The 27,366-nt window shown below is 39.7% G+C and overlaps 1 protein-coding gene and 1 long non-coding RNA gene across 17 annotated transcripts in view; one reads left to right on the top strand and one right to left on the bottom strand.

Annotated features, from left to right (window-relative positions):
- The window catches only part of ICA1 (islet cell autoantigen 1), a 139,607-nt gene that overhangs the window by 40,228 nt on the left and 72,013 nt on the right, over positions 1 to 27,366 (top strand). The window lies entirely within an intron of this gene.
- LOC148110407 (uncharacterized) overlaps positions 24,117 to 27,366 on the bottom strand; it is a 39,268-nt gene continuing 36,018 nt past the window's right edge. For both annotated transcript variants that reach the window (XR_015723999.1, XR_015723998.1), the window contains exon 4: positions 24,117 to 24,617. This is a non-coding gene — a long non-coding RNA (uncharacterized LOC148110407). The remainder of the gene's footprint in view (positions 24,618 to 27,366) is intronic.

The following is a 27,366-nucleotide window of genomic DNA, read 5'->3' on the forward strand; positions in this document are numbered from 1 at the left end:
TTGAGTTGTGAGCTCACAGAAGAGCTTTTGCAGCCTGATGCCCTTGAGAGAGTCCTCCTGTGGTCAATTAAATGTCTTGTTTTTCTTGAAAGTCAGAAATGGGATGGAGGGTAATTATTCTAAATGGAATAAAAGCTGTGTTAGGTGTAAGAAAATAGTTCTGAATCCTCTAAAGAGATAATATGGAAATGTATACGTGGGCATTTGTTATGAGTCGGAGTCCTTATAGACAAGGACAAGGGAACCAGCGTTTTAATGAGGGCCATTTATTAAATGGCTTAATCAAATCCTACAGCATTTGTCTAGGGTTTCATCACCATAATTCAAAAGGGTATCTAAAAGGTATTGTAGGAAATGTGAATGATACACACTGGTATTTTTGGGCTTGTATCTATTTAAAATAGTGTTAGATTTTGGAGAGCTGTTAATTCACTAAAAGTCCTGTTATCAAAAGATATGTTACTGTTAGAAGGTTTGTTCGTAAATAGCAGTGGCTTAATATGTGAGGCCTTACTGGGGTCATCAGCCAGTGGTGTTCCTGTGTCTGACTGAAGGTTTGGGTCTATAGAGTTTGGTCAAGGGCTAGTAAACAGCAGTATTGACGTTGGAGGCTTTTTTTTTTCCTGTGGACAAAGACTGGGGTTAATTAATTTGACAGTATCATTAATTACTGCTGAAATCATTGGTCTTTGTCAGAGGTCGGACTCTCTTAGCAATTGAGGGCAGGTCCCACGGGAGCAGGAGACGCCACGTAATGCAGGAATATCACCGCTCAGCCATCTCCTTGTTCTGTGTTAAAAGCCTTTCCTTTTTGCCTGGGCCATCCAGCTTTCTGGCTTGCACGCGTGCTCTGCTTCAGTTTGGTGCCAAGGGCAGGGCTGAGACCCCCCAGTAAGTTGTGTTGAGTGAGCGTGGAGAATTTCAGGTTTGGGTCCACACAATAGACCAACCCTATGAGGCTGCTTAAGCAGTGCCTTGATTCCAGGGTTTTGCTTTAATTCATACATAAAAGGGGAGGGTGTGTGACCCATTATCTTTTCTGTCTTTTCTAGGGCTAAAATCCGATGCTCTGGCTTGCATTCTTTGATGAGGTGGAAGTTCCTTTTGTAAAGCTAACTCACTCTTGCACCTGTCTGTTTCATAACCCTCCGTCTTCATTTGCTGGGTTTTGGTGTGTGCTTGTTGTTTGTTTTGGTCGTTTAACTGGGAGCCTATTTTTTTGTGGTCCCCAAGAAAATCAAATCAAGTTGCTAAACCCTACCCTTGGGTGGTGGTTTCTTTATACTACCTAAATGCCATAGGAAAAGAAAAAAAAAAACATGCCATTTTCATATGGCACAAGTGGGAAGGGAATAATTATACCCTTGCTTTCATTTTTGAATTTCATGAGATGAGGCCTTTGGGGCTCTACGTGTCTTGTTGATTTCCCCCCTTGAACTCAGTGAATGGCAAAAATTAGTTTCAGGGTTAAGTCAAGACCATTTGGAATAGCAGGCATGAAACAGATAACTTGCAGACCTGGTGGCCGGCTGGCTGCTGCTCCTGATTGGAAATAGAGAGGAAGGAGCATGACCTCAGAGTTGGGATGGCTCTACCCTCTGTCCCCGGCCCTGCCTACACCAGCTGTGACAGCATGGATGGGTCTAGTGAGCCTGCTGCAATTTTCTCTTTCACTAAAGGAGATATACGTACTAGATGATCACCAAGCTCTCTTCCAGTTATAACATCTTTAATATGCTTTCTCTAAATTGTTAAGCTCTGGTATCATCAAGCTCATCTGTAGAGAAGTGTAGACACTGGTACAGAGCTAACCTGTCCTTTGTCAGTGTCGTGTTTTCCTCCTACTACAGGTAAGTGCTGGTCTTGTTGAGCCTGCTTGATCTTGTTGCTCTAATCTTAGACTCTGGAAAAGAAGAATACTTCACTCATAATTCTTGGGTAGAGGAGACTGAAATTTTTACAAAATGATTCCAATTATCTTTTATTTAGATAATACTTTCGCAAGGGTCGGAAACCTATGGGCCGTGGGCCAGCCACCTGTTTTGAGAAGTCAGGTTTTTATTGTAACATGACCACGCGCGTTCACTGATGTATGATCTCTGGCTGCTTCCATGATAGGGGAGTTGTCTAGTTACAACAGAGACTGTGGTCTGCAAAGCCAAAATACTTTCTGCCCCTTTACAGAAAACTGTTTACGGAAAAGAGTTTGCTGGACTCTGATTTATAGGCACCTCTAGCGCGTGCTGAGGTTAAGACGTTTTAAGAATTTAAAAATGTTTAATTATGATAAAACATAGAACATAAACTTTGCCATCTCAGCCATTTGTAAGTGTCCAGTTCGGTAGGACTAAGTATATTCACGTTGTTGTACAACAGATCTCCAGAACTTTCTCATCTTGCAAAACGGAAACTCTATACCCGTTAAACAACCACTCCCCATTTCCCTCTCCCCCAGCCTCTGGTAGCTATCATTCTACTCTATGTTTTTATGAATTTGACTACTTTAGATACCCTTGTATATGTGGAATCATGCAGTGTCTTTTTGTGACTACCCTATTTCACTTAGCATAATGTCTTCAAGGTTCATCCATGTTGTATCATGTGGCAGGATGTCCTTCCTTTTCAAGGAATAATAATATTAAGTAATAATAATGTAAGGAATAATATTTCACTGTATGCTTATACCACCACATTTTATTTATTCATTACCAGCAGATATATTTAGGTTGCTTCCTGTCCCTTGGCTAGTGTGAATAGTGCTGCTTATGAACATGGGTGTGCAAATAACTCTTCAAGACCCTCCTTTGAACCCCAAATACATAATAAGAAACATAATATCTATCTTATAAATGTTTGTATTACTGAATGAAATTTAATCCTGCCATTGAAAAATGAGACTTAGGCTATGCAAGTAAGGAGTCATTTGATTTTATCATCCTAGAAGATATTGTGTACCCATACTAATTCATAATTTATATTATCTAATTTCTGTAACAATAGTAAATATTGCTATTTTTTAAAAAAAATAGACCTATACAGTACCATAAAAGCAAATGTTTTGGTTTAAAATAGATTTTTTCATGGGGGAGTGAAGAGAAGTACTTCTCTCTTAAGTATCAAATCTTTGCATATGGCATTTCTCCAGTTGTTTGAGGGAAAAGCTTACTTAACTTTCAAGTTTCAGAGTAGACTCTGGACAAAAGTGTGTTATCGAAGTGTGAACTGATCCCGTCCAAGATAGTTTTCCTTTTGCCAAATTGTCTGGCTTTTCTTCCTAAGACTTATTGGATGGCATATGCAAACCTGGTTTCTAGAATTCTGTGGATGATAATATACAAAACGTAAGATTTTACTGAGTAGAACCATCAGGTTCCAGATCAAAATGCTGCCATATAATGAGCCCATTTTATAACAAGGGCTTCTCAGTGCGTTAGCAGCTAGAATGTCTTATATGGATTCATTATTTCCATGTTTCATCATGTTGTGCTTTTGGCTGCAGGGTCAGAGGAGTGGCTGGTGCCCATGACACCCTCCCTCCCTTCCCCCCAGCCCAACCGCAGACTGTTCCATCTGCCTCTGTCTCCTTTTGGTAGCTCCTGAAGAAGGTGTCATTTTAGATTATGCTTAAATGGAAAATCACTGTATTCAAGTAGTAGGATATACTAGTTACTGTCTCTCTAATTTCCGTCTCCAAGTCTGCCCTATCTGTCTACCCCTCCAGATTATCCTCTTCCTTTTGGTTAACAGCTCAAATATCATCTTTCCCGGCTAGTCGTCTTATTCTCTCTTGGCAAACTGGTTGCAATTCTTACCGTCTTCAAGAATTTAGTATAAAAGAAGACAGTTGTGCCCTCATAGGTTAGCTAAGCACTCTGGTTTTGAATGTTTGTGCTTTAGGGATCCATCCCACTGTGCTATTATTCTTATTTTACAAAATGGTGGTTTACTTAGGTACACAAAATAGAGTTCAATTTTATTTAATTTCAAACAGAGGCACTATATCTACTATTTCCTGAATGCTAATAACTTCACAGTACTGTAAGTTACTTTTATTAGAGTTAAAAATAATTTTCTTCAGATATATTCTTCTTTATAACCAGACTTTTCAGTGACAGGAAAAAAAAGTAATGATTTGATGGTTGTCTGAATTGTCACTTTTACATCAGATTGGATTTTTTAATTGGCTGTGGAGAATTAGTATTTCAGAAAGAAAACTCCTAAATCATAATTGCTTTGGGAAAAACCTGTGTTCTGTGTTAGTTTGTCATCGTCAAGGGATATTGAAAGGTTTTGAGCAGTACTTTTTAAATTATTGGGTTATTTTTTGAGAACCCCCCAACAAAGTGTTTCTAACAAAATTTATCCAAGTAGTATTGGTTACATGATGGAGTCACAGACTATTAGTGGTTTCATAGTTCTCCTGTCTCTCAGTAAAACTCAGCATCTTCTTGCATCCAAGTCCTAAGTCCATCTGTACTTAGTGTTTGAACTATCGCAAGAATGAGTTCATAGAAAACTGGTATTTCCATTGACAGTTCTGAGGTTAAAAAAAAAAAGACATTTGATGATTACTTGATCTTCAGAAAACTGACATAATAGTAATCTCAGAAGGAGATTAGCCACGGAGGCCCACATGTTATCCAGCATATGACCTGGTCCGTGGTGGCCCTGTTCACTAAAGCATACAGTTTCTCCACCAGTTTCAACTCACATGTCTCACAGTGGCTTTACTTTGCCTCCTTTAGTGAGTTTTTGGTGAACGGAAAACCTTGAACAGAAAGCAGCTTTAAAATATGTGCTTATTACTCTTCTAGCATAAAATTTTCAGGACAATACCAGGTATAATAGAACTATCCCAAGGGAAAAAATTCTGTTTCATATTCAACAGTTATCCCACACTTAATCATTACACAAGATGAGTGAAATTCACATATAGCCCTAAAATCTTACACTGGCCAATTTCACATGGACTCAGGGAGTCCTAAGAAGAAGCAGGCCCTTGAAAGGCCATTGGTGTAACTTTGACATGAAAATTCCCACATGCATTAATCAGGCTTCTGTTGTTCCCATCAAATGAAATATGATTTTAGGGCTTGGTAACACTTCACAGTTGATTGGCTCTTTCTACCCAACTACCCTTCTATCTGTCCATCCGTCTATTTAAATTCACTCCCCAGCTGTGATCCTGAGACAACCATTGTCATTTAGATGCTGATTCCTTACTGTGGTTCTTCTGGTGACTGCTGACGTTGGAATAAGGGATACTTCTCAAGATAGATTAATTACATAAACAAATTGAGGGATGGGGTTGTGGTTTTTTTTTCTGCTTTGTTCTTTTAAATAGCGCCCCCCCCCCAACCAGGCCTTCAGAGGTAGGACTCTGCATTCTTATAAGCAAACATAGTTCACGGGTATTAGTTCATGTTCTGAGAGAGGTCCAGGCAGAGAAACTTGGAAAATAACCCACATATAGGGAAGAAGAACCACATGAAAAGCCCATAGATTAATGCATGGGAAATAAATAAATTTCTCAAATAGACAGGGAAGCTGAAAAGAAGCTAGCAGAAAAAAATTTATTACGTTTAGGACCTTGTTCCCTTTCAATTGTTTTTGTCTTAAATTAGAGGGAAAAAAACTCACGAAAACCTGGCATAGTTATTGCTTCTGTGGCAGGGGACTAGATTGGGGGATGGGAGACGAGGGATGAGAATGAGGTTGGAGTTGCACCCTACGCCTTTTTTGTGCTTTTAAAAAGCTTGTGCCCTATGCGTGTATTATTCTTCCAATTACATGTATAAAAATAATGAGAATGAATGAGATTTGAGTGAGTATAGATAAGATTTGGTAGAAGGAAAGAATACAGACAGAAAACTCTTAAGTTGACAAAAACAGATGAGAAGCCAGGTTCCAAAGGTGATGTCACATGAGCAGCCGGATGAAGAGTTTGGAGGATGAAGTCATTTTCAAGAGCCATGTGAGGTGGTTAAGTCACTGAAGAGAAGAAGGATCAAAGGCAAATGCCTGAGGGAAACCCACCAAAATCGAGAAAGAGGAGAATGTTTCTTCTGAAAGCCTTCACTGTTCTAAGAGAATTGGAGCAAGCAGAGTTGTGTTTATCCCGAAGGGTTTGGGGAAAAGGTGAGAAAGTAAGCAGATAGCTTTTCCCATCTCCTCTCAGTTGCGTCCTAGAAGGAACAAGTTCTCTGATATGCACCAGTGAGAATGTAGAGAAAATCCTTTCCCAAAAAACAAAGGGGGAGCGGCAGCTGCTTCAGACGGAACAGTCTCCACGGTTTGGACCCCACATTAGGTCCTTGGAGTTGGGCTATAGCATTGTATAGGCTGGTATTTGGTTTCTTAACTTGCAGATTTTCTGCTGGCTTGAATGACGTGTTCTGTGTTCACTGTCCACATCTAATTCTCACGCATGCTAATTAATATACTCAGACAACATCTTGCTGGCACTACAGTATCTCTCTCAACCCTTTTCTCTAAATCTAGCAGTTTCATCAGCTCCTTTTTATTGGTAGCCTTCCAGGTTTTACAGATGAAACCAAGCATACTTATGTGCCTGTGAGCACTGATTTTGTCATTAAAATTTTTGGAGAAGTAATATCAGTTGTCATAAATCAATCTCTATTCGCTTTGGCTGCCTAGTATTTATTTGTTACTAGTTTATTTTTAATACTCTTACAAGGGCCACCTAATGCTCAAGTCTAAAAAGAAATTGAAATACACGCGGATTCTAAACCACACGTCTTTCTGTGCACACATTATGGATTGGGCTCCTGCTGACTGAGTATACATGTCAAAATCAGATATGACTGGAAAGGCATAAGGGCTTCATAGCTACCAGGGCTCCCAGAGACTGCAGAGTGTACTCAGGTTTCATCGAGATTTTATCATGGTCACCATAAATCAGTGTTTTAAAAAGTTGAAAGCATCTTTAATTTTAAAGATTTCCATATCTTCCTCATCCAGACAGTGTAGGCGATGCTTCCTCACCCTCCTTCCCCAAGCCCTGCCAGGAAAAGCCAATGATTTGTAAATTGAAGCTATGTCAGCTCAAGCTTTTATTGGTACTTATTATCCAGGCCTCCGTCTGCTTTTAATTTTAATTCTCTGCTGAAAGAACTAGCTTGGCCTTTTTTTTTTTTTTTCTTAATTTTTGCACGTCTTTCCACTTTAAAAAGCAATGGCTAAAAGTAGTGATGTGAGCCAGACAATGGTTTCCAAAGTTAGCCTCCCTCTTTCCTATCCTCAGTGTATTTTAGGTTTGGGGCAAACCTCTTGTCTTCAGTATTGACCTACTTGCTCTCTCCTCTCCTGGCATGTCCCCATTTCCCCTACCATCCTGCAATTTCAGCTAATAAATCATGTGAGGAAAGTAGACATTAAGAAATTGATGTTAGGAAAGAGGGTTTTGAAAATAAAATGAAGACTTGATCAACTTTTTCACCTATCCTTTGATTGAGAAAGGAAGAACAACATATTTTAATAGAATGTTAAACATGAGTTATGCAAAAGTCAAAATACTGCTCATTTTAAAGATATCTTTTTTATAGTACAAAAGCACAGCAGATATTTAAGTTCTATACTGAACAATATGATCGGTTTATTTATATGAGATAATTAACATATTTGAATTTTTTCCCAGCCAAAGGTTTTTCTTAGCATTCTGCCATATAGATAGATGTAGCAGCTACTTAAATATGTACACAATGCAGAATATTTCTGATTAAATATTTGTAAAATGCTCTTCAGTTTAGAAAGCTGTTTCATATTCATTACTTCATTAAAGCTGCACAGCAGTTCAGCGAGCGCGTGAATTCTTTGTCCCGTTTCACAGCTAAGATGGAAAAGGCAGAGTCTGACTGACTTGCCCATGGCCACATATATGACCCGGGATTTGAACCCAAGTCCTCTGAATCCAAAATCCATGCTCCTCCTACCATTTCTGCCCCAAGTTCTTCCCAATCCAATAAATGGATCTCTGTGTGTGGTGAAGTCTCTGTGGGAGAAAATGTTTTTGTGGTGGAGGAGACCCAGCCTCGCATTAAAGCAGCAGCCACATCTTCCAGAACATTCTGCATCCTCTGTTCTCATTTTCTCTGACCCCAAAGGCCCATTTTACTAGTGCTCTTAAAGAGTATTTGGATTTTTTCTTTCTTCTCACTAGGCCAGCTCATCAATCTGTTTTCTGAACATCTAGTCACATTTCTACATTCGGTGTTTAGTGCATTTCTTCTACCTTGCTGTCTGAGTGCCCTTTTGAGGTGAAATGGCTGGTGTTCAGCATGGGTTCCTTGGGGTCAGATGCCTGAATCCCACAGCAGTGTACTTCAAGCTCAGAGCCCCATGTCTGAACGAATGGTATAAGGCTCATGGATGAAAAGTAGACCTCACAAAGGCCAGCACTCTGTCCAAGGATCCTGTGCATGTTGACTTGTAGGTTTAAAGCCAGTACACTGTAGAAAGACTTTGACTTCTGAGAAGAGAGGAACAGACAGAGACCCTACATCAAATAGGCACAGGTAGATAGCAGGCCTCTCTCTGTGATGCTTCCAGTGAAGGACACACATACAACCAACCCTGACTTAGGGCCTCTATGGCTCCTGTTAAGTATGAGAATCCTCTGAGAAGTGAGTTGGGTGTAAGGAATCCTGGATTCCACCTGAAGATCCTGATTCAGGAGGCCTGGGGTGGGGCCCAGGGGTCTGATTTTTCAGCAAGCTCCCAAGGTGATTCCCTTGCTGAGGAATCCCTTGACCACATCTTGAGACATATTTTCCCAGAGCATCACAGTGGGATGATGACTAATCCATCAAAAAAGGTGATTTTTCTCTAACAAGATAGATGTTCAAAAGGACAGGTGTTTAATGGACAAAGATTTCTCATTTTTAAAGTTTAAAAAAAAATAGAGTATACTTGAATTATATGGAAAAGTCAGTTATATGAAACCACTTGATTCCTCCAGGGGTCCTACTCTATTAAGCGTTATTGTGCTTTTTGGTAATCACCATATATGTTTTCTTAAATCCTAGAGCCTGGAGATTTGTATACCACAGACACTCAAATATACTTATTTTGCTTATCTACAATCAATATGAATCTTGCTAATTAAATCTTTTCTCGTATTTCCACTAAACCCTCCTTAGTATTCTCCAGGCTGACTCAGAAAACTTGAAAAAGCTAGAATGGAGCCTCAGATTAGTTAATATCCAGAATTGATTACTCAAGATCATGCTGTTTTGTGGGCACACAGCAAACAATTCTGAGAATTAATTTATACATGTTCAACACAGGGAATTTTCCAGGAGCAATCTGGCACTTTTAGTGTCCTGATATGCATGTTAAAAAATGACCGCAGCATTACAAATAAATCCCGCCCCCACCCCACCCCCCTGCATCGTTCCTGGTTAGTGTGCTTTGTCTGTGGTCTGTCGCTGGTCCATCTGCTTAGGACTAGATCAGCCTAAGATGGAGAAGACTTCACCACCTGGTCCTGCAACACTGCTGTTGTTGTACTCTGTGGCTTGTTACAGCTAACATTATTCATAAGAAATGATGTCCTGGCTTTGAGGTACTTTCTGTAGTAAGTACCAAGGTGTTGAGAAAGAGTCATGGATGGTATGAAAACAGTACGTCTTCTCATTTGTTGCAGAATGACATTTCTGTTCTTGAAGGGATGGATGAGAGGCTGTGAAATCATAAATGAAGAATGCCAGGAATATAGTACTTTCGCATTTCTTGACAAATGTTCAGCCATTCTTGAATAAGACAAATGAAACTTTGAGTTGAACGTAATAGTAGAAATGATAACAAAATTAGTAAATACATTAAAGATTTCTCTTGTGCCAGCATTTTACTTAAATAAGCTCATTAAAATTCTTCAAAGGATAGATATCATGATCCCCTCTTGACGGACGATGATTCTGAAGCCTGAAGAGGTTAAATGAATCACTCATTGTCACACAGATGGACCAGATGGGAAGGGGTTGTAAATTTACTCCTGTTATCTCCTCATTTTTTAGACCAGAAGTGTTTTCTTTATGAGCGTGCATGGTGGGGACTTCTAGACTTGTCAGTTAAAGGAGGTTAAATATTCTCCCTTTTTTCAGTTTAAATGCTGAATCTTCAAAATGTGTCTCCCTACTAGCACTAGTTTAAGTAGTTTCTTTGGGTCGCTCTTTCAGAATTCCATCCTACTTCTCCCCAGGAGGGCACTGGGTTGACTATGTCCTAGAAGTGGGCAGGGAGGATGGCGTTCTTGAAGCCACGCTGAATCCCCTGGCTCCTTTCTTTGCCTTTGCTGCAGTAAGGCCATTCTGAACTTGCATGGTATGTCCCTGAAGCCTGTGGCTAGGATAAGCCCTGGTCTCTTTCTCAGCTCTGGCAATGGTCTAGGAGCTTCAGCCACCTTCCCTTGATGAATCACCCTAATGGCAACTCAGGCTACCTTAGACTCCAGTTTGGCCTTTAACCCAGGGCCGCTTCCTGGCAGGCTCACCAGTCTGCACCCTCAGTCATCTTCCTCTTCCTTCCACAGGTCAGGTGAGATCTTCTGGGTTTCTTCCTCTCCACACCCCAAGAGCCTAAGGAGATCCTGGGGAGCTAAATTCCACCCTCCCTCATCAGCTGCACTGCTTTACCTGGATGCAGCTGATCCTGTTTGGAGCTGAGACAGGCTTGAGAGGCAATCCCCTTGCGAACTTCCAAGCAGGTAGTGAGGCAGACTACATTCTGCCTTTAGTATTTCTCTCCATGCTGGAAGAGAGGCAACACATACATGAACAGCTGTGCCGTGAGCCATACCCAAAGTCTCGGGAATAGGGAGGAAAGGATTTCTCCGCTATTCACTATTCTGCTTCTTCTGGAAAATTTCCTTACTCCTTCCTTTCATTTCACTAATAGGTGCCTTTTCTTTCTCAAGCTGACTAGCAGGGCATCCCTCAAAAATCGTCACCAGATCCTCTGTCTATCCACTGTCTTTCACTTTCCTCACATTCTGTATAAGGGACCTAGTAAGTTGTCACAGGTGTGTTCATCACTGGATCTCATCCATTAAGCCTGATTTCTCACTTAAGATAACGGGACCCCATAGGTCTCTTCACAGGTAGCAATCCACTTGACATGACATTACCTTCTCTCCATGTCCAGTCTCTCTCTCTCTCTTTTTTTTTTTTTTTTTACTATTTACCTGACTGTGTTGACTCAAAACCTGACATATTCCTTACTTTCATCCCATTTATCCAGTCAGCCATAATATATAGCCCACTGAGACTTCCTTCAGAATGCCCCTTGCCTTGGTCCCTTCCTCTTGTGTCTTATGAAGCAACACCAGTCTTGGATTTTTATCACCTGGGGCTTTAATGAAAGACCTAACAGTTATGACTCCCCCGGTCTTTCTTGCCCCTTTCATATTCCTCTCCCTCCCCCCATACCACATATCCACTCATAGTACCTTCTCTAATGGTCTTGATGGTCTTGTCATGCTGCATCTCTGCTCGAGGATCTGTTGTGTTTATCTGTTAGCCTTGTTCCCTGTGACCTTGCCCACCTTGTCCATCCAGTGCTGGCCCACACTCCAGTTTAACTGGAGGTTCTATAATCAGACCAGGTTACAGCACTACTTGGCAGTAGAGATCCTAAAGGAATTAATGGGGAAGAGTCCTAAGAGAGCTGAAAACATCCTCCCTTTTCTATCACTTTTAAAGCAGTCAGAGGTAGACTCTTTTGGATGTTTTAGATGCAGGAGCCAGTGGATGATCTTGCGTCTTCTTCACATGTAACTGTGTATCTGTCCACATGACAGTTGCATCTGATGAAGAGGTCTGGAAAGCCTTTTGCTTTTAACCAAAGAGGTGAGTACACTATCCCCCTTACCCGACTGTGTTGTTTCTACCTTAGTCATGAAATGTGTGTGCTTCCTCTAGATAGAGACCCAATATACCTTTTGAGGAACTTAAGTGAGACTATGCTTTGTGACTCCCTTTGGTACCTTTTATTATTTTTTTCCCTCTGCTTCAGTTAGAAATCTTGTGTTTTTTGTTTTTTTTTTTTTTTTGTATTCTGTCAAGCATTTTTATATGCCTGTTTGTGAATTAATTGAGAATCCCTTATCACTTAGAGAATAATTCTTGTTGTCAAAAGCACTTTACAACCTTGCTGTTCCTCATGATCTTCCTGCGAATTGAGTAAGCAAGATCTGCCTTGTCCTCTTCACATCTTATGTTGTGCCTTCTGTAAAGGCAGAGGTTTTGCTTCAAACACTGGTCAGGATTCTGGTTCCCCTGAGTCTTTTAGAAAGAGGTTCCCAGAGAGGCAGACTGGCCCTTCTGTGATGAAGAGAAGCTGGAAAATTAATGGGAATGTTGATCAAGGAAAGAATCAGATTTTTAAAAGGAGATGTGAATTCCTAGATGTTTGGCTTCTCTATGGCAATATTTGTGGGTGTTTTTTTTTTTCTTTTTACCATTTTGCTTTTATTTAGGAGCAAAAAGTTACATTTGCAAAAATAGTACTCACTTCAAAGATAAATAGACTGTCAACAGAATCTAGGCTTCCTTTCCATTCTTTGATCTTACTTCGGTGACCAGTTATTAAGTGTGCCCGTTGTGTTGGATACTATGGAAAATAAAACAGATATATAAAATAGTTCCCTCTTCAATTTTACAATTTAGTTGGGGGGATAAGACATACACCTATAAGAGAGACTATGCTTGGTTGCTTGGTCCATGTATGGCATTTCCTTAGATTCCTGTCCCTTCAGAACTTCATGAAGGGACGTGAAGTCCCATCTAAATTGGGTGAACTTGGCACTTTATTCTAAACTAAATGTCTTTCTATTCAAATTAAAATTCATAAGCCAGAGGAGGGAATGATCTCTAATAATAACTACTCACGCTCAGAGTGTTCCATTTTTTTTTTATCTTTCATTTTGTAAGTCATAGCTCCTGTGCCATGAGAGAGACATCATAAGGAGGAAAGTGGAGGCTCCTGGAATGTGATTTACACATGGTCACTTTGGAGAGCCGGATAGAACTGGCACAGACACTTTCCTGGCTGACTCCAGATGGAGTGCCCCTTTCAGCCAGAGCATGACTTGTTTGAGAGCTGGTTATGAGACTGCATTTACCAGTCAGGCTTTCTGCCTGGGAAATAGCAGGAAAGAAGCTTAAAGTTACTTCTGGATTCTAAGGCTGTACTTATGTGAGGGGAAGAGAACAAGGAAAAACAGCATTATGGTGACTACCTTTATATGGGAAATCTAGAGGCACTACCAGGTTTTGGAGAAATGGGGGGGGGGGGAGAGAATGAGGGCGCACAAGCACGGGAGTGTGAGAACACACATGCACCCTCAGAACCAGCAATGTAGCTGCTTCCAGCATTTTTCCTGCCTGTCTTTACATGATTAAACCACAGTTGGAAGCGGTGAGCTACGTTTGAGTGGATGCTTTAATCCAGCAGCTCTCCTCACCAGTCAGCACCTCTGTATCCCATGGCATTTGGCCTGTTTTCTGCATTTTCTTCATTGTTCCAAAACAATTCTGGGGTTTCTCTATGCTCTGCTTCTGGTGCTTTGGAAGTTTCCATCCTCAACTTGGTGTAACTCATTCTCTAAGCATGTGTCAGTTTCCTCCCATTGAGCGCACATGTCGTTAGGCAACCTTGAGGGCACACAGCTTAATGGGAGACAGCAATTTAAAGAAAACAAATCCTAGATTCATGTAAGTGATAGATATAAGTGTGTAGATACCAACATGTAGCATTCCCCAAGGCGTTCCTGGCTATCTGACCATCTCATCACTAGGTGCTATTTTATATAAATTGGACAAGCCAACTACGTTATTCTTAACAAGCTCCCATTAATATCATTATTCAACCCATTGTAATAATGGAAGAGCAGTACTTCAATTCACAGGGGCCATTAAGTGTTAGCATTCACTCATTTAACAAATGTTTTGAGCCCCTACTATGCACAGCACCAGAGATACAATGCTGAGCAGAACAGGCACGATCTCTGCCCTCATGGAACTAATAGGGAGATAGAGATAGACATGCAATAAGTATTTCATACTGAGGAAAACATAACTCAAAATTGTGACATACTCTGTGAAAGAAAATTATAGTGTGCTATGGGAGTCTGTGACTGGAACCTCATTTAGACAGGAGAAGGAGAGTTCTGTTTAAGGTCACTGATTGGAGCTTAGAGCTTGAGGATGCAATGGAATGGTGACAGCCAAGTTTCAAGGGTGAGCTCTGTGTGGAAGTGACAGAATATGTGAAAGTCCTGGGGTGGGAAAAGGCTGGGAGGAGAGAGACCTAGTTTGTGGGAGCATAGTCAGTGGAGGGCAGGAGCCAGGTCATGGAGGACTTTGTAGAATGGGTAAAGGTCTCAGAATTTAAGTTCAAGTACACTGAGAAGTTATTTAAAAAAAAAAAAAAGAGTGAAATGATCAGATTTGTGTTTTTAAATGATTATTCTGTTGTATTTTTGGAAATATACTAACAAATGGGTGAGGAAGGGAATGGAGGACAAGCATGGATTGAGGGAAAACATTAAGGTAACGTTAAGATGACTAATAATGGTGGCTTGGACGAGAGTAGCAGTAATCAGTGTGAAGGAAGGCTGAGGCATTTGAGATCTGCTTTGGGGTTAGCATGTACAGAAGTTGGTGAAGACTTGCCCGTGGGGTGAGAAGAGTTATTTGGCATAGTGGAGAGAGGTAGCATTTACTGAGCCATGGAAGACAGGATGAAAGACAAATTGGACCAGGGATGTACTGTATGGTGACTAACATAATATAATAAAAAATCATTATTAAAAAAAAAAAAAGACAAATTGGAGCACAAGAACAGTAATTCATTCTTTGAGCACACTATGTAGGAGTTGAATATGAGATACTCCCAAGTGGGATTGTGTATTTCATTTTGGAGCCCCACAAAGAGGACTAGGTGAGATATTTACATTTAGGATTTGTTGGTATCTGTGACTGATAACGCATGAGAAAAGATGAGATCCCCTAGGAGAGGGTTTGGAATATGAAGAGAAAAAGGACTGGAATTTCAGCATTTAAGGGTTAGGTATGGGAGAAACCAACGAAATAAAAAAAGCAAGATTATTTGGTGTCATGGTAACCAAAAAAAGTGAAGGTATTTCAAAGGAAGATTCTGTCAACTCTGAATTTCCCCACTGTTATGTAAAGTATGAATACGAACAAAAGGTGTTCCTGGATTTAGCATCAGTCAAATCCACTTTATAGAATTATTGAGTAAGTGTGCATGTGTGGAAGCTTGGATGGGCAGTAGAATCTACGTAAAGGACAGAAGCCTGAGCCTGATTTTTCCTGATAGGAGACACTAAAGCATATTTGACTGCAGATAGGAAATGGGAGGGAGATGGAGTACAAAGTTAATGAAGAGAAAGGGCTGTTGTGGTGCTAGTGTGTCCTCACCTAGGAAACGAGAAGGCTTGGAATACAGAGCCCACACAAAGAGAGTGGTCTCTGGTAGGAAGAGGAAAGAAAGGGGGGGGGCAGACAATGAACTGTGGTGGAAAGATTGTGGATCCGATGGTAGGAAAATTAGGGAATTCTGATAGGATGGCTACAGTTTTTTCCATGAAGTATCAGAAATAGACATCCCCTGAAAATAAAGGAGGAAAAAAAGAGTTGGGTTTAAAAAGGTAGGTTAAAGCATGACATATTTGACTAAAGGAACATTTAGTGGCTTGAGTACCTCGTTGAAGGTAGTCACTAGGACCAATGTGTACAGCTGTGTGGGTTGTGTATTGCACAAGCTTGCCATACCTAAGAGGGGTACTGTTCACATCATAAGGATAGATTTGTATATGTGTTATGACAGGTTAGTGGCAGAGGGCAGTAAAGTATCGTGTTCTTACAGAACCAGATATCACCCCAGCTTCTTGACAGAGAAGTAAAGTGTCCTGAGGAAGGGACATCTTATTTTAATTCACACACAGGCACCATATGAGATTCTTGTATTGGCACTCATGCAGTTATAGGATAATACTACTCTGTCCATGGGTGACTTTTCTTCAGCAGCATACAAGTTACTGTAGGCACAGACATGAGAAGGTGGGTGATTGGATCTATCCATTGTTGGAGTTTTCTAGGCAGTTGTGACATGAGTAGAAACGAGAAATGCTGATAAGAGCCAAAGAAATGGTGCTCGTACAATATAAGCTCGATGAGGAGGAAAAGGAGGAAGGAGATCAGTGGGTCTGAAGCATCAGTGAGAACGAAGCCCTGGCTATTACACTGGGGATTCCTGAGAACGTGAATCCCAAGGATAAGAAGCGGTAATCAAAGAGTATGATATTTGATTGGTGATTTTGGAGGAAGAAGTTTCTGGTAAAGTCAAGGTCGTTGTAAGGAAGGGGAAATTATGCTGATATACTTAGTATGTAGTTAGTAGTATAAAAAATGCTTTACATTTTTTCCTTCAATTGTCAGTATACTTAGTCTAAACTAGAAAAGAAATAATGTACCCGAAACTAAAAACATATGATTATCTCAATTTTCTGCATGTAAGCTCCAAAATACGAGAATAGAAATTAAGTAAAAAGCATGGTCAGTGTTTTAAAATACGTTTTTGTGTACATGTGTTTTCTCAGATGTTGCTTAGCTATTTCTTGGAAATTACGAAGAGGATTTTAATTATTTTGCTCTTTAATGATCTGAAAAATATTTCAGCTCTGTTATTTTAACATATTGGTAAGGCTTGTTTTAAAAATAAGCCATGTGTGTGGGTATGTCTAAGTTAATGCCCAAGGATAGGAAAAGGTAGAATAGAGACTCAATAAATTATTTTTTGAAAGTAGGCTAGCACACTGGAAAGCTACTTAGATGGGATAAAATACCAATTACCATGAATACAGAAATAGCAAAACAAAAACAGAAACAAAAAACAGAAACAAAAACAAAACTTTAGGGATGAAGTTATGGCTTAGCGTAGACATTTAGGGTACATCTAAGCTGAAGTCTGGGAAGTGTATAAAAATATTGTCTTGAATTCAAGAGGGATCAGAATAGTAACCTCCAATATGACTTACAACTGTGTCTGGGATACAGGAATATCTTGTTTCTCCCTAATATTCATGTTCACTTGAATGGATATTTGGATGCTGTTTCAGTTACTATGGCTGAGTAAATTACTCCAAAACTTAGTAGAATGAAACAGCCATTTATCATGCTCACAGGTTCTGTGGGTCAGGAATTCAGACAGGGCACAGAAATGACCCTTGTGACTTCCAAGGCAAAGGACAATACAGTTTCAGACTGGCTTTTTTTTTTTGGGGGGGGGATGCTTGCCCTTAAAACCTAGCCAGCAACCAACATCAACCACCAGACATGTGGGCAGTTTGGGCTTCTTCACAGCATGGTAGCATCACCACATAAAGAGCAAGTTGGAAGCTGCATGGCTTCTTGCCTTGGAAGTCACACAGCATCCTTTCTTTATTCTGTTCATTAAGGCAGTTAGTTACAAAGTCTCTCCCATGTGGGGCTGGAAATACTGCTGTGGCCATTTTTTGCAAAATACACTCTGCCATGTATACCTATCTGTTCCTTTAAGCATTTTTCAAAGGTTATCTTCCTGACATCCATTGGCACACCCCTTTAAAATATATATCATTAGCTGAATTTGTGGTTGCAAAAACTCTGCAAAATGAAAGAACCTCAGGTAGAGACAGGGTCAACCCTCTGAGAACACCTAAAGAATAGTTACCTCTCCTGACTATCCCAAACCTTCATAACCCCCCCTCAACTTAATCCTTTACTCTCACTCTGAGCTCATGACCTTGCCCCCTACTTCAGCGAGTACTACTTGCTTTCTTTCCATGCCCTTCTCATCAAAACTCTCAAAAAAAGTTTCCACTTACCTCTCATAGTTCAACCCAGATGCCCAGATACTCCCCTGAAATGTTTATACCTTCCTAAAGTCCAAATCCTGTCAAGTTTCCCCCCCCCCAAGCTTTATCTTAAGGAACTTCTGTATAATATTTTACAATGTAGGGGCGCCTGGGTGGCACAGCGGTTAAGCGTCTGCCTTCGGCTCAGGGCGTGATCCCGGCGTTCTGGGATCGAGCCCCACATCAGGCTCTTCCACTATGAGCCTGCTTCTTCCTCTCCCACTCCCCCTGCTTGTGTTTCCTCTCTCGCTGGCTGTCTCTATCTCTGTCGAATAAATAAATAAAATCTTAAAAAAAAAAAAATATTTTACAATGTTGACCACTCCCTCCTGCCTCAAACTCTGTGACCTTGACCCTGATATTCTGTATCCTAGTGTTCTTCCTACCTTTGCTGTCTTTGACTACCACCGGTTCCTTTGCCTGCCTTGTTAATGTTGGACTTTCCCGGGGCCCCATCCTTGGCTAAATAGTCTTCATTACTTTTGTGCTTTTCCTGGGTGATCTGTTCATGCTCCTGATTTAACTACAGTTGACTCCAGAATCTCTATTTATCTCTAGCGTAGTCCTCTTCCTCACACCCACCCAAATATGCCGGACTTTCATGTACAGAGGGACCCACACTTTAAAGAAAGGGCATCTAAAACTGATTTCGTCTCCCTGTGCCCCTGTATTACCACCCATCCCCACACCCATAGCAGCTCACTTCTTTATTCTCACTGAAACTAAAAACCTAAGAAATATCTGGATGCCTTACTTTCTTGTACCTTCTACATCTAACAGATAACCAGATTGGTAGATTTTGACCTCCTGAATATTTCCCAGATCCATATCTTCTGTAAGCGTACTATCTCGGCTCTCCTTCAGGCCTCATGACACTTGTCTGGACTACCAGTCTCCACTATGCCTCCCTGCTTCAAGTCTGCTTTCCACACAACCAGTGTGCTCTACATGAAACCAAAATCTAACCACATCATGTCTCTGCTCAGTGGCTGCTAAGGCCGCAGGATTGAGTTCAAGCTCCTCAACATCCCACAAAGCCCTCTGTGGTTTTGCTCTTGTCCAAATCTAGGGCCTTAGCTTACACCACGTCCAGCCTCATATTTTATGCTGCAAAAATATCAAGCTGCTTGGCTTAGTTTCCTCCAAACAATGAGCTGTTTCTTACACTCCTATTGTCTCTTCTGCCAAGAGACAGGCTGAGGTCAATACCACTTCAGCAGGTAGGCGGTTGAAACTGCCTCAGCCTCGACACAGAGAATAGAAACATGCAAAGGAAGGGGTGTGGAGTAGCACAGTGTGTAGGGCAGGATGGGTGGATGTTTGTGACAATGGGTGACATTTACTCAAACCACATTTTCTGCCCTAGGCCATTAGCTTGTATTCTACTTCCATATTTTGGCTTGTGGTATACCACAATCAGTATTGTTTGTCACACGCACAACTTACAGAAACTTTAAATTTCAAAAAGAAAATTCATAGAAATATGTCATTCCAGAACAGTACTCTTCTGATAAAGATCTCTTACAGCAGTCATTTTTGGTGAATGCTCCAATTACCCCAAATGGTTAGTCTAAGATAGTAGTTCTTCAGGTGTGATCCCCAAACAGCTGCATTCGCCATCACCTAGGAACTTGTTCGAAGTGTGAATTCTTGAACCCCACCTTATACCTATTGAACCAGAAATTTGGGGAGTGGGGTTCAGCAACCTGTGTTTTAGTAAGATCCTCCAGGTGATTCTGATTTTTATACAAGTTGGAGAACCCACCGGTCTAAGATGATCTTGATTATTCCATCCTCTCTGTCACTAACTAGTTTTAGAATGTATATAGGCAACCAGATTCTGGTTTGTGAGAGATGAAAGGAGGTCAGTTAGGTAGCTGGGAGCCTTCTGGAAAAAGTGTCTTTGCTCCTGAGAAGGAAACTCAGAAAAAGATCACTTCTGTACTTATCTGGATATTATCATGTCTGAATGTGACCCTGGGAAGTGCTTCAGCTTTCTTGGGATCACAAAGGGTCACAGCTAATGTTAAAGCCAGCATGCTAAGAATGGCCAAACAGGAATTTGGAAAGAACTTCATAGAACCATTGAATTAGCCAACTTTCTTAATTATTTAGTTCTGTTTGAATCAGTTGTCTGATGCTTGTTTAAAACAATAATAAAAAATTTATGTATATACTTAATCTTTATTTATGTGTCTGATATGTAAGCATCTTTACCGTAGACGTCATCTTTGCTACAAGCATTTTTGCCACAAACATTTTCACCACGTAACTAACTGGCCACAAGGCAGTTTTGCCATAAAAGATAAAATCATGAAAAATAAAAGAGGGACATAATGAAAATGTATATATAAAGGTTTCTAAGCATTTTTGCCCTAAGCATCTTGGCGGTAGATATCTGTGCCACAAACATTAGTCTTTATATACATTACTTAAAAGGATATTCATTAAAAAGACATAATGAAACATGAAAAATGAGTAATAAAATTAAAAAGATTTCATCATGAAACAAAATATTTGAATACGTTCAAAATGTATAGCATAGATTCATGGTAATACTATACAAATGTCTGATTTTATTTTATGGATTGTTCCTAAGCACTTGTCTTCAAAGTCTTTTATTCGTACTAGTATACATTTTTTTTTTTTTTGCTTATTGATTTGCCTCCTCATTCAGCATCTCACTTTTTTTCCCCTGAAATCTCTTCCTTCATTAAGAGAAATATCAGTTTCCAGATACTAGAATGCATATTTGTAACTGAGCTTTGTATTGTGTTGTGGAAGTCTTCTACGCTGCTCTTTGTTCTTGGCAGATTGTCACATGTCCATTGATAGACATTCCAAAGTTTAAGGGAAATGCAGGTTCAAAACTCTGCTCCACTGTACAGACCATTGTGAGGGCTAAGATTTATGTAAAATAAAAACAGGAGTACTGCATCAATGGAGAAATGAAATCAAACCGTCAACCAGTTATTTTTTTTTTTTAAGATTTTATTTATTTATTTGACAGAGAGAGAGAGACAGCCAGCGAGAGAGGGAACACAAGCAGGGGGAGTGGGAGAGGAAGAAGCAGGCTCATAGCGGAGGAGCCTGATGTGGGGCTCGATCCCAGAACGCTGGGATCACGCCCTGAGCCGAAGGCAGACGCTTAACCGCTGTGCCACCCAGGCGCCCCTCAACCAGTTATTTTTTATCTCTTGTGACAAATTGCCTATAGCCAATTAGCCATGCAATGAACAAGGTTGCAGCAAAAATGTTTGCAGTAAAGATGTCTATGGCAAAGATGCTTATGGCAAAAGTACCTAGAACCCTTTATATATGTGTGCATTTATTCACACCTAAAGTTCTTCCTTTGTTTCTGTAGGTGACAGTAGATGGTGATTATAATTTACTGTGCAAATGAGGTTCTTTGAAATTAATGAAACCTGGGTGTCCCATTCAATTCCAGAAAACAGTGGTTATGCTTCACTTTAACAATCAAATAATCGTGTTCCAAACCCTTTCCGATTTTTTCTAGATATAGAGGACATTCTCAAGAGACCCTGCTTAGGCACTCTCAACAATCCCTCAAGACTGCTGTGTTCCTCCATTCTACTGTGACTGTTACTTGTGTCCTCAGTCAGCTGTCGGCCCCCAGTCTGCCAGGCCACTTTCCGCAGGTCATCCCTTACCATCCTGTAATGGAAGAGAATTACAATGCAGATGTGTGACTCCTAATCTTTCAGTATTTCATTAGCCAAGTATTTTCAGAGTCCACTTCTAGAGGAGACTCTCTCCTCCATACCCAGCAGGTCCCCATGTCACAGGAGACAGCTTCACTCTGTCACCCAGGAGTGCCAGTGGCCCTGTCTTGCCCTGAAGTGAGGTTCACAGAAGATTAAAGTCTTCCTTGTCTATAAGAGAGACAGCTTTAGAGAGGCAGTTCACGCACAAGGAAGATTAGCATGTACTTTATAAGACAGGGCTTTGTGACTCTGCCTTCTCTCTCACTTTTGCCTCCTTTCCAGAATATGTTCTTGGCTTTGCTTCCATAGAATCAAAGACCTATTAAAGTGCTTTTCCCAAAAACAAAGAAGCAATTTCTCCTTGAAGATGAAATCAGACCTCACTTTCAAGGTTGTTTCCCTTCTTTTTGCTATCAAGGCTTTCAAAAACACGGAATTGAGTTCTTGCTGATAGAGCACTTTACACAAGGACAGAAAGCTGTCTCAAGAGTGGTAGTCATGGGGATAGGAATAAGGAGGAACTTGGAAATAAGGCAGCTATTGCAGCTACCATGTCAGGCTTTTCAGGGAGAACAATGCAACTAGACCTCAAAGACTCTAGAGCTAGAGGGTACCTCAAGGTTTGAAAACTGGCAAAGCTCATCTCTCCCTCAGCAGATAGAACTCGTGGAGTCCTAGTTGAATGCACAACCATTCTCTGAGTCGGTATCTTATTTAGTTCCCCACTGCTAATTATTTCTTTCTGTGTTCCCCAGTTCACATTTCCAGGAGAGAGAATTTGATTGGGCTAGTTCATCAGTGTCTTTTGTGTTTGAGCAGAGCTCTTTATACCAAATGACCTCACAGGTCATTGACCCAGATGGAATGACTCCCTTGGGTCAGGTGACAACCCCAGGTCTAATCAGCTGTGTTGGCGGAATGGAGGTGGGGATGAGGGACGGGGTCACTGGGTAAACTACAAAGCCACTCCTCAGGGAATAGGCTAGGGTTGCTCCTTCAGCAGAGGCTGTGGGTGGAGCACATTGCCTAGGAAGAAACCTGTGGGCCTGCCAAGGGCAATGACTGCAGAATAACCAAGTAGTACAATGCAGTCTTTCCTACAGGGAACACAAGGGAAGTCTGACTTTTTTTTTTTTTTTTTTTAAGATTTTATTTATGTATTTGTCAGAGAGAGAGAAATTGAGGAGAGAGAGAGCGCGCGTGCGGCAGAGGGAGAAGGAGAAGCAGACTCCCTGCTGAGCAAGGAGCCCTATGAGGGACTTGATCTCAGGACCCCAGGATCATGACCTAAACCGAAGGCAGATGCTTAACCAACTGAGCCACCCAGGTGTCCTGGGAGGTCTTCTAATTCATGATAGACATCCACATTTGGACCTCAGCAAGTTTTCCTTTCAGGGCCTCAGTTTCTTCATCTGTAAAATCAGACAGTCCATCTTTGTGATTTCTAAGGACCTTCCATTCAGATCAAAGTTTTACAAGCTTAGGCTTACATGTTTGGAACTCTCTTTAGGGAAAAAAAAAAACAAAATTAGGTACAAGGTCTTAGAAGAGGCCATAAAACTCAAGCTTTCTTAGTTTCATATATAAATCCACCTTCGCTTCTATTTTTAAATTCTGTGGTTCCTTTCTGGTCATTGTTTTGAATTCTGCCTACCTCTTGTGCTCACAGCCTGAGGCCTTTCTGATGAATCCCACACAGCTGGTTTTTAGCTTAATTCCCATTGAACAGTATGTTCCCTAGAGTCCCTTAAATAGACTATAGGCAATTTGGTAGCTTAAGAGGGCAAAAAGAAAAAAAAAGAAAAAAAATTGGTCCACGAACATTTTATAAATTTGAAGTAGAGTGGTATTATGATATTGAAATTAATTAGCATGATTTTTCCAGAAATCTAGTTACTTTCTAAGTATGCATTCTTCAAGGTGCATCCATGTCTTAAAGATAGAGGCAGTTTACCTCAGCTAATGTACCTTCAGGCTCTGAATTTGTTGCTTTGTGTATTAGTGGAATTTGCATGAATTATTATCATTGTGTTGCACTATAATTGCCTGTTCAACAGACACGGATTAGTAACTCCAAAGAGATTGCATGGAAATGTTAAATCTGAGGTGAAAGTACTGATGTATTAACTCAGAATATCTTTATAAATGTAACAGTGAACAATACTCCAGTGGAGGGGGGGGATTGTAAAAGTATATTTGCTGAGCTTGGGTTTCACACAAGCAATCAGAAAGGGAAAGTTGTAAAAGGAAGTATGGCATTATTGAAAAGCCGGGTTCGTTGACTCATTAGTGCATTGTCACTAATGACAAAGACGAAGCTTTGTCAAGTGGGGGCAAGAAAAGTTGATTTTCTTTCATGACATTTTTCACAAAATGTTCAATGGCATATCTATTAAACTAAGGGACATCCCTCCCCAGCATGAAACAAAATGATGCTTTCTTTCTAGTATAAAGTTAATTGGTTTTATTAGCAAAAAACTAAGAGAAGAAAGAAATGAGAGAGGCAGCATTGTGAGTTACTCTCCGAATATCAGTTCCTCAAAGAGTGCAGCTTTTCATTTCTGGGCTGATAAGGTAGGGACCAGGTTTGTTCAGGAAGCCTGGACAATGGTGCAAATGCCTTTATTATTTGGGCTTACTCTTTGCCAACACCTGATGGAGAACACAAATTGATGATCCATTGTTCAGAATAACTTAAAACCATATGTAAATACTTCAGTCGACTATAAAGGAATGTTTTCTAGAGCCCAGTATAGCAAAAGACTGTGTTGGAATACACTTGCCATCATCCCCAAGTGGCACAGCTTTCCAGGTTTTCAGTGGAAATGCCAGTCAGTCAGCTGGTGAACTGTCCGTGGTCTTCAGTCACAAATCTCCATAGTGTTGGTTCATGCTCGGTCTGAATAGGAAGACTCCATTGTCTTTACTCCTCCTCCTGTTCCTCCTCCTCCTTTTTACTGTGATTGGAAAATGGTAGACATAATTTTTTAAAGAATCTGAAACATAGTTTGTATCATTCTTCTTTCTTTTTTATCATGTCTGTTTTTTTCCACCCTTCCCATAGGTACATTATTTTTTAATGCCCATACTATAGGTTCCTAGCAAAACTGAGCCAAAAGTACAGAGAGTTCCCACATACCTCCTCCCTCTACCACACACATTGCCTTCCCCACCATCAGTATATCATATCAGTGTGGTACATTTGCCATAAATGCTGAGCAAGCATAGATGCATTATCAACCAAAGTCTATAGGTTTACATTAGGGTTCACTCTGTGTTACTGATTCTGTGGGTTTTAACAAATATATAATATCATGGATATACCATTATAGTATCATATAGAGTAGTTTCACTAAGCTAAAAAAAAAAATCAAACTAAAGAACTAATACACAATACGAAAAATAAAGCATAAAATGTAACATAATTTTCATACTGATTATGAGCCAAAATATGACAGAGTTGAGACCCAAACATGTCAGTCTTATCAATAAATGTAAATGGGCTTATAACCCCCCTTTTAAAAGGAGAAATTTTCAGCTGGACTCAACAAGCAAGATTCAACTATAGACTGTATCCAGAATAAAATTAAGAAAGGCTAAAAATAAAGGGATGAGCAAAGATGTACCAAGCAAATGGAAATAATAAAAAACAGATGTAGCAATATTGATACCAGAAAAAAAGGATTTTAAAAAGCATTAAATATGACAAAAATACTTCTTAGTGCTAAAAGCCACAATTTACAATGAAGATATAACATTTATGGATATCTATGCACTAAATTATGCCACAGCAACTTTCATAAAGCAAAAAGTACAAGAGTTGCAAGAGAGAGACACAGAAAGAAATGCCTACTTATAGAAGAATTTAATGCACCACCCTCAATATAAGACAAATCAAATAGACAAAAAATAAAGATATTGAAGATCTAGACAGCATGATCATTAAGGGTATATATCATCTTTACACCCAGATAATAGAAAATATACCTTCTTCTTAAGTGTACATGAAGGATTCACTAAAAAAAAAGATACTATGTAAATTGAAATTAGAGAATTTCTTTAAAAATAATAATGAAAAATAATGCATATCAGAATCTGGAACACATATAAAGCAATGATCAAAGAAATATTCAAAGTCTTAAAGACTTAATAAAAATTAAAGATGGCAATAAATGAATTAAAGTTTCAACTTTAAATTCTAGAAAAAGAACAAGAAATAAACCAGAATAAAGCAAAAGGAAAGAAATAATAAAGATAACATACAAATTGAGGGAGAAAACAAAAAAATAGTAAGTCTAATGAATAAATTAATTAGATACACCACTAGCTAACTCAGGGAAAAAAGGGGTAAGGTGCACAAACAAATAAATGACAAAGGGAAATAACTATTGAATCAGAAGAATTTGGAAGTATCATAAAAATCTAATTGTAGATCTTTGCAAGTTTGAAAACCTAGATAAAATAGATAATTTCCTAGAGAAATAGTTCATCAAAATTGACCTCATTAGGAATGGAAAGTTTACACAGAAAAATTCCTTGGAAGAAATAGAGAAAGTTATCCAGGAACTACCTCACAATAAAAGCACCAGACCCATAATTTCATACAGGGAAATCCTGCCGCTCCTTCAAAGACCAGATAAGTCCCTGTGCTCCATAAGTTATTCAACAGTATTATGAGTGAAGAAAATTTCCTGAATTGTTTTTATTAGGCAGCTATATATTCATACCTAAACCTGATGGAATCAGTACAAAAAATTATAGACCAGTATCACTTATGAATATTAGTGTAAATTTTCTAAGTAAAATATTAGAGAATAAAGCCTGATACTACATGAAGAAAATAGTACACCACGACCAGATGGAATTTATCCCAGGGATACAAAGATGGCTCAATATGAGGAAATCTAATAATTTAATATACCTTATTAATCTGAGGAAGAAAATTATATGATTATCTTCATAGATTCCAAAAATCTTTTATAATACTCATCATTCATCCCTGATAAAGTCACTCAAAGAAAAGGAATTGATGAATATTTTCTCTTTTTTTAAAAAAAGATTTTATTTATTTATTTGTCAGAGAGAGAGAGAGAGCATAAGTAGGGAGAGTGGCAGGCAGAGGGAGAAGTAGATTCTCTGCTGAGCAAGGAGCTTGATGCGGGACTCAATCCCAGGACCCTGGAATTGTGACCTGAGCCTAAGGCAGACACTTAACCAACTGAGCCACCCAGGCATCCCGAGTAATTAATATTTCCTGAACATATATAGATACATGATCAAATATAAAATGTGCCTTAGTCTTAAAGCCAGCTTAATGGGAAAACACTAGGAAATAGTACTAAGCGAAGCAAGATTACCCACTATCTCCTTAACATTCAATATTGTACTAGAAGTATTAGCTGATGGAAGTAGACAAGAGAAACAAATTAGAGGCATAAAACTGGAGAAGAAGTAAAACTACCTCTATTTGCAGATGATATCCTCATGGACTTAGAGAGCTCTAAAGACTCAATGGCAAAATCAGGTCAAATAATGAGTAAGGTAGCAGGAGGCTATAAAAGATATAGAGATAGGGAAAACTTTTATAGTATAGTAACAATAAAGAAGATAAAATTCTTAAGAATAAATGTAACATGAAATATTGTAAAATTGTTATAAGGAGAACTGTAAAACATCCTTGAAAGACATGAAAGTAGACTTGACCAA

This window comes from Ursus americanus, chromosome 3, assembly GCF_024610735.1.
Source record: "Ursus americanus isolate L20-20 chromosome 3, mUrsAme1.1.p, whole genome shotgun sequence".
NCBI lineage: Eukaryota > Metazoa > Chordata > Mammalia > Carnivora > Ursidae > Ursus > Ursus americanus.